This window comes from Triplophysa dalaica, chromosome 23, assembly GCF_015846415.1.
Source record: "Triplophysa dalaica isolate WHDGS20190420 chromosome 23, ASM1584641v1, whole genome shotgun sequence".
NCBI classification, from domain to species: Eukaryota; Metazoa; Chordata; class Actinopteri; order Cypriniformes; family Nemacheilidae; genus Triplophysa; species Triplophysa dalaica.
The window spans coordinates 17,736,373-17,745,531 of NC_079564.1; positions in this window are offsets into that span (position 1 = coordinate 17,736,373).

Here is a 9,159-nt window from a genome sequence, read left to right on the forward strand (position 1 = left end):
TTCATCTTTTGAAGGCGATATACTTAAAAGTGTAATTTAGTGTTGTATATACAATGCCTGTAAGTTGTGTTTACTCTTTTGATTAAGTAGCCTCGTGAGTAGTAAATTAGCTATAAGATAACTTGTTTTATTATGTAGCAGTACAAATTAAAAACGAGATTGTAAATTAGTTGTGTTTCAACGTTTACTGCTGTTTGTGCTTAAAACTATAATTTAATTAATAAAAAATAAGAAAATTTCACTTAAAAAATATACTTATAATTAAATCAACGTAAAGAAAAGTTATAACAGCTTTGTCATAGTTTTTGAAACAAATTTATTGTAATATTTTTATGTTTTCAAGTTAACTTTTGTTGTAATATTTGTTGTGTTTTTATTATACATTTGTTAATTTTGATAATGTATTTTTTTATATTAATAATTGATTTCATATCAATTTATTTTTTATTTCAGAATGTTTTCAGTGTCTCATTTTAAACTTAAGTAACATTAGAGATGTTGCTTTAGCAATGAACTATAAATTTCAAATAATATCAGGGCAAATCCTTTATTTGATTACATTGAAAAATGTTTAATAGTTTCATATATTCAAGAATTAAGTATTTTTGTAAAGGTTTGGTGCCGTTCCTTTAAATGTCCGTGCCGTTAAAACACAAGTAGGATGAAATAACAAACTAACTGTTCTTAATTTCAACAAAACTGGCCCTGAAGCTGACATCAGAACACAACGTCTGTTTGTGTTCTCATACATGAACATAAAGATGTTTGAGGCACACGTATGTGTTGGTCCAGCAGGTAAAGTACATTCGAGCCTAAACATGAAGTTCTTTACTTTAAAACCTCACATTCCATCTGCACCTGTTCAACTCTGAGCTGTCTTTGGCCGATAAGAAATAGTCTACTCGAGCATGTGTGTGTGTCAATATCAAGACGGGATATTTCACATGAGAGCAGGAAGGTGACCTCTGACCTTTGATCTCGGTTGAGTTCATGTTTCTGCCGAGTCCCTGGAGTTCTCACGGCCCCTGCAGGTGAACATCATTTCAAACACATTCCACCATCCCGCACCTGCGGCCCGGGGTGCGCGTGTGTGCGCGTGAGCGTGCGCGTGTCACTCAGCAAGCCGTGATAACGGTACAAAGCTTCTTTGGATTCGACCGCTCACTCCAACACCAGTCACAGAAGATGATGAAAATCCCGTCACAACATCGTCTGAATTCTCTCCTTCCTTCTGTTTTCCTCCGACACGAGGGAAGAATAATGAGAAAAATACGAGCAGGATAACGTAAAGAATTTTGGACCGCCATCTGACATGCACCAAAAACTCTAATTCGAGCAGAACATCACAAACATTCCAACCGACTTTTTACTGGAAGTTCAATGTCTCAAGTTTTCCACCGACACGTCACAGACTTGAAAACTGCAAACATTCAGCACAAGGGTTGCCAACTTTGAACGTAAAGCCAAACGTTCACATAACGCAAAAGGACGTACTATAGACGATATATAAATCTAAAGCTAATGAATACATCATGACTAACGCTAAAAGAAAACCTTTTGCATTTTAAAGGATCCCCGATGGGAGGTTTTGTCCGCTATAGTTTGGGGACCAATTTGTCCCCAAAAGTTAAACAGCAACACACACACACACATAGTGGGTGGTCTACACAATGAAGACAGTGTGCGTTCGTGTTTGTGGTGCGTCCCAGTGTGTGTGTATTTGTACGCTTGTGTTTGTTAATAAATGTAAGCGTTATCAATGGACTAAAATGATTCTTATTTCAAATCAAGCAGGAATAAAACAACATCACCACCTAACAAGTCCAAAGGGAATACGTTAAAGGAATGTGTGTTTGTGTGTGTGTGTGCGTGTGTGTGTGTTTGGCAGACTTGGTTCTTTTCTTGGCAAAGGAAATGAGGAGCTAAAAATTGATTTCATGCTGTAGAAAGAGAGCTCGACAGAATGATGATGAGAGACAGAGAGAGAGAGAGAGCCACCTGACCGCTTGATGGATGGTGTGTATGGAGACAATGCCTCACACATACGCGCTGTGGGTTTGAACGAGCTGTCTGACGCTCCTAAAGCCTTTTGTCGCGCTGGCTTCTGTCTGTCCCTCAGATTGTCCTGATAGTTTTCCCATAACACTGTGCAAGCCCCGCCCCCCTCGTCTCCATGGAGACGCGGCTTTGCATCTCCTGAGACCCTGAACGCACGGATGGACCTTTGTTTGCGCGATAATGTGCGTCTACGTAACTTTACATAAAACGGCATTGATCCAGAGGAGAGCACAGAGCTGGAGCAACAATTCAAAAATAACATCATCAACTCTTTTCTTATCATTTACATAACATTAACATCAACAATATTTACATAATTAACACTGAACACTGTAAGTCCGCTTTACACGGTGATGTTTGTGAGCCAACTACTATTTCTCAAACTCTGTGTGTCATAATAGAGAGATCATATTTATCCAGTGGAAAATGTGGTTGCTTTTTCAGAGCTCAGGAGATTTGACATAGTTTTCAGTTGTGTTTCATTTGAGTATCAACTCGGTCTCAGGTGTTTCCCTTAAAATTGGGAAAAATAAACAGAAACAAATGAAAGTGTAATTGTTGGAACACATGAAGAGTGTGGAGGTGTAAAATGAATATAGGTTGTAGAGGTTAAATAATCTGGATTTGAGGAAATGTTTAGAGCTCATATTGACATCTGATTGCAGACTTGACCAATCTGAGCTCAGTTTGAGACAATGTTGACATCTCTTCTCAAACGCTAAAGACTATTTGGAGATTTCTGACTCTTTTTCTGAGAGAAATTTCTGAGACTCAAGATGACAACTAAGAAAATCATTTCCATTTACTCTCCATTAAATCACATTGATGTCTAGAAATATTAAAGTGATCTTGTCTGTGTTTAACATTGATGTCTATGAGAAATAACTGAGAAATTACATAAATCTTGTGCGTGTTTTATACTGACGTCTATGAGAAATAACTGAGAAATTAAAAAATCTCGTCCGTGTTTTATATGCATGTCTATGAGAAATAACTGAGACATTAAAGAGATCTCCTCTGTGTTTTACATTGATGTCTATAATAAATAATCAAGACATTAAATAGATCTCGTCCATGTTTTACATTTATGTCTATGAGAAGTAATGGAGACGTTAAAGATATCTCGTCCGTGTTTTACATTGATGTCTTCGAGAAATAATCGAGTCATTAAATAGATCTCGTCCATGTTTTACATTGATGTCAATGAGAAGTAATGGAGACGTTAAGAAATCTCGTCCGTGTTTTACATTGATGTTTATGAGAAGTAATCAAGACATTAAAGAGATCTCGTCCGTGTTTTACATTGATGTCTATGAGAAATAACCAAGACGTTAAAGAAATCTCGTCCATGTTCTACATTGATGTATATGAGAAATAACCGAGACGTTAAAGAGATCTCCTCCGTGTTTTACATTGATGTCTATGAGAAATAATCGAGACATTAAATAGATCTCGTCCGTGTTTTACATTGATGTCTATGAGAAATAACCGAGACGTTAAAGAAATCTCGTCCAAGTTCTACATTGATGTATATGAGAAATAACCGAGACATTAAAGAGATCTCGTCCGTGTTCTACGTTGATGTCTATGAGAAGTATCGAGACGTTAAAGAGATCACCTCCTTGTTTTACATTGATGTCTATGAGAAATATTTGAGACATTAAATAAATCTTGTCCATGTTTTACATTGATGTCTATGAGAAATAATCGAGACATTAAAGAAATCTCGTCCATGTTTTACATTGATGTCAATGAGAAATAATCGAGACATTAAAGAAATCTCGTCCGTGTTTTACATTGATGTCTATGAGAAATAATCGAGACGTTAAAGAAATCTCGTCCATGTTTTACATTGATGTCAATGAGAAATAATCGAGACGTTAAAGAGATCTCGTCCATGTTTTACATTGATGTCAATGAGAAATAATCGAGACGTTAAAGAGATCTCGTCCATGTTTTACATTGATGTCTATGAGAAATAATCGAGACATTAAAGAAATCTCGTCCATGTTTTACATTGATGTCAATGAGAAATAATCGAGACGTTAAAGAGATCTCGTCCATGTTTTACATTGATGTCAATGAGAAATAATCGAGACGTTAAAGAGATCTCGTCCATGTTTTACATTGATGTCTATGAGAAATAATCGAGACGTTAAAGAGATCACCTCCTTGTTTTACATTGATGTCTATGAGAAATATTTGAGACATTAAATAAATCTTGTCCATGTTTTACATTGATGTCTATGAGAAATAATCGAGACATTAAAGAAATCTCGTCCATGTTTTACATTGATGTCAATGAGAAATAATCGAGACGTTAAAGAGATCTCGTCCATGTTTTACATTGATGTCTATGAGAAATAACCGAGACGTTAAAGAAATCTCATCCATGTTTTACATTGATGTCTATGAGAAATAATCGAGACCTTAAAGAGATCTCATCCATGTTTTACATTGATGTCTATGAGAAATAATCGAGACCTTAAAGAGATCTCATCCATGTTTTACATTGATGTCTATGAGAAATAATCGAGACCTTAAAGAGATCTCATCCATGTTTTACATTGATGTCTATGAGAAATAATCGAGACCTTAAAGAGATCTCATCCGATGTTTTATTGATGTCTATGAGAAATAATCGAGACGTTAAAGAGATCTCGTCCATGTTTTACATTGATGTCTATGAGAAATAATTGAGAAGTTAAAGAAATCTCATACGTGATGTTTTATTGATGTCTATGAGAAAAACAAAGATATTTAGGAGATGTGTCTGTGTTTTTTTAACTTAATTTAGACAAAATTCAAACTGGCAGCACTGGTCTCTCTGGGTCTGTCTGACACACATCAGTGTTTTAAATCTTGGCACATTCATTTTCTTGGCTGGTTGGACTTTAGTTAAGTTCTTCTGCATGTGCTCTGTGGAACTGAACTCTGCTCTGGGACATCAATCTCTTGTTTACAAGCCCCTCCAACATGCGTTTTATGTCTTGTTATGGGTCATTGTCACGTTGAAAGATGAATCATCTTTCACATCCCAATGCTGCTACACGGACAGCAGCATGTTCAACCTCTTGATTTTTCTTTACAGACCTCCGATCACTTTTCCGTATGTCTTTATGAGTTTTCCAGCGCTCGCCGCAGTAAACCATCCCTTCAGTATGATGTTATACCATCACCAGGCCTCCCCGCCGGGCCGCTTCTCCTGATGTTATGTGCTGCGGTTGGCTCACGCCAAACATCTTGCTCAACACTGAGACCCAAATGTTCGATTTTGCTCTTATCAGACCGTAGAATCTTCCTCTGTACGCTCCAAAGAGTCTTTCACACGCATTTGGTCAAACACCAGCTGCGATGTGACAGGAGTTTGTCTGAACGAATTCCTTCCAACACTCCAAGCGAAGTGAAAAAAAAGAAGAAATGGAAGGTTTCGGAATGGCCAAGTTAAATCCCAGACGTTGTGGGGGAACTGAGGCGGCCAGCGCACGCAAGAAAACCAGCAAACGTAACATAACACTTCAAAGAAACATACATCTCATACATCATATATCTCTGAGAACACACACACAATCTGTATAAAAAGACTTGCTTTAATTTGAAGCACCTGTGAGCGCTTCTATCATTTTTGGAAAAACTCTCTTTATCCACATACACTAACAGGTATTTGTGTGTTTTGAAGGAACTTTCCAGGTTAAATACAACCTAAGAGACAAAAAATGTTGAATCATCCCTCAGCATTGTGAACATAAACTACAATTGTTTGAAGGCTTAATAAAGTATATTTTAAGTTCATTCTCTAAAGTACTCTGAAGCAAAGGTTACGGATATATTTGAAGTATACTTTATGTAGTATGTACTAGTACAAGTGTAATATTTCAATACTATTTGGAACTACTTTTCAGTTGATAGAAGTTTACTAGTCTAAAGTAAACTATACGTGTAATAATTGTAAACTTTTAGTACACTTTGGGTTAACAACAACATTTTCAGTACAGAAAAAGTAGATTGAAAGTATACTTAAATTTAAGAAGTGTACTAATAGCCCACTTGAATAAACCTAAATTATAAAGGCGAAAACTTGTTAACTACAATGCTTTTAATTTAAAAGTATTATCAACCAAAAGTACATTTTGAGATTTGTGTTTCATGGTTTAGAGTCTAGCTAGGAATAAAAAACAAACTTCCTCTCTGTAATTCTAATATTTCTTGCTCATTAGAGAAATCTTGTAACATTTCATCACCTCTGTACTGTAACATCATTTGTTTGATGCTGAGCCAGAACAAACAGGAACACAGCTCGACTTGTGTGGCGTTCAGACTACATGTGGTAGCAGTCGCCGTGTTTTATGTCAAGGGCCCTCGCGTCTCTTTCAGGACCTTGTGTTAGTAAACGTGTTGAGGTGATTAGAACCACACACTTTGTCTCTCTTCACCAGCTAATGAGACATGAAAACCAGCAATCACTGCGTTTAAGAGAGAGAGAGAGAGAGAGAGAGACTGAATTCATAATTGAAGTCACTCAGCGTTTGTGTGTGTGTGTGTTTGTGTGTTTGGTTAATCCTTGAGACTTGGTTTAATTGATCCGTGTTGAAATAAAGGATGAAGCTTCACTTTAAAGCGGTAACTTGAGAGAGGGAGAGAGAGAGAGAGAGAGAGAGAGAGAGAGACCCCATTTCATTCACAAGCCAAAAAGTTTAGAGAAGTGTGTTAATATAGTCGCTGTTAGTTGTGTGTCAGAAAGAAAATCCATAAAAACATTTTCTGATGACTTTCTGCCAAGCAAAGATGTGATCTCTTTAATATCTCAATTATTTCTCATAGACATCAATGGAGAGCAAATGGAAACGTTTTGTGAGTCAAAAATCACACAAAAGTGTCTGTCATTAGAGTTTCACAAGAGATGTCAACAATGTGTCAAACTGAGCTAAGATTTGTCAAGTCTGCCATCAAAAGTCAATATTATCGAAGATCTCGATATGAACTCAAAAATTTCACATGAAATTTACCCAAATCAAAATTATTTAACCTCTAATGTCTGCATTAATTTGACACCTCTATAAATTTTCTTCCGTCATCTTTAATGTCTAAACCCTTGTGTGGGTTTTTCAGCTGCAGTAAACTCAAGCTAATGAATTTACTGAGATGATGTTACAGTGCTTGTAGATAAGAACATTGAAGAGCTTTTCCACCTTAAATGCCTTTTAGCACACACTTTGTATTTTAAATGACCTGCAGTACACTAACAGCAGGTCGAGTCCCCTCGGAGTAACCTGGAGTTAAATGTCCTGCTGATGGGCTGAAGCGGTGACAGAGAACTATTGTAACGGATGTTTCTCTCCAGGTCTTGGGTCGTGTTTATAGGGCAGATCCTGAACGTGGCACTCATAGGGTAAACTCGGAAAAATAAAGGCTCGGAGTAGATTAACATTTCCAGAAAGAAAATAACAGTCACTAGCGAAAGAGCCGAAGAATGAAGTTGAAATTTTAGAAAAGTTTACATGTGTATTTGAAAAGAACAAAAACGTTAAATGTTGAAGACATTGAGAGATTAGATTTGTGCAATTTAAAATAAGCAATGTTGAAATCATAAACAGAAAGAGATTTATGACCTGATGTCATTGGAGAATCTGTGTTATCTATTCGTTTTCTAATGTACCCATTCATCTAGAACATTTATGCAACGGAACCCAAAATGGTTCTTGATGATACAAAAAACAGATGTGGTCTCTTTAATATGTCAATTATTTATAGACATCAATGAGATTAAATGGAGAGCATTTGGAAACTTCTGCTTAAAGGTGGGGTGTTAGATTTGGAAAGGTGCTGTTTTTAGCCTGCTAGCACTGAAATTATAATCCCACCCTCTATGCTATTCGCCGTCCAAAGCCACGCCTCCTCCAAACACATCGATGTATTTTGTAAATCCACGTAACGAATTACAAACTAAATCCATTAAATTATTCTCAAAGCATGTACGATAACTGTCCAAAAGAAAGAGAGCAACCATGGTATCCGCTTTAAGAACATGTCTCCATCGTGTTAAAGTTAAACTGATGATAATTCGATTTTTTACTCTTTCATGATCCAGACGTTTTTCGACACTGCTTTTTCAAAAACTGACTTTGGTTTAGTAGATTTACTGGTAGTCACAGCGTTCGGCCAGAACGTTTTGATTAGGCAAACGTTTTTTAGTCCTATGCCTTTCACAGACGATACATAATTATAAAAATATAATTCGACCACTATACTTCTTGATTGTTATCAGGACGTTAAGAAATTTCCAACCAGCATGACACATTTTTTTTACTGGACAGGATCACCCACCCTGCCTTTAAGGACGTTTTCACATCTGTGGATCGACTGCTTTGTTCCGAAACCGGGGATTAAATCGCGACACTACTGGAATTTATTTGGGTTTGGTTCGCATTCACAAAGTAATATTTCCAAACGGACCAAACTTTGTTAATAGAAGTCACGTGCGATTAAACTCTCATTTGATTGGTCAGATTGCATTTGTGCATTGTCCGGGATTCCGTTTAAAGATGTCATCCGTGAAAATGGACAGACAGAAGCCACGAGACATTTTTCTGGCTAGTTTGGTTACTGCTGTAACGGAGTTTCTTTGCCTTCGCGCGACTCTGTTCAACCGACCAATTAAATCCCATTTGTTTTAAGCGCTGGTTTAACACTTTATACATTTCTGTGTTTTTGTGAGATCCGGAGAGCTTCTCAGCAATGTGTTTCTTCTGACCAAATTTCAATCAAACACTTCACTTCTTCCCTGCTCCAAGTGAGCCCACGGTTCATTTTGGGAGAGTGGAAAGCAGAGCGGGACGAGGGAGCTCGGGACGCATAAATGGAGAAGAAGGACGAGAGAGAACCAGGCCTGGATTGTATGTTATATTGTAATATGTATATGTGGCCAGCAGTCGACCGTGAGGGAGCTGTTAGCACTTTACTTTCGTTTAGTTGTTTGTTTATTTTATTAAAAGTTTGGTTTACCGTTCGCCGGTTCCCGCCTCCTTCCTTCTTTACTTTGAACATTGTTACAGGGAGCCATTAGCAAAACAATCACTTTTGCGTCACGCAACTTTACGTAAT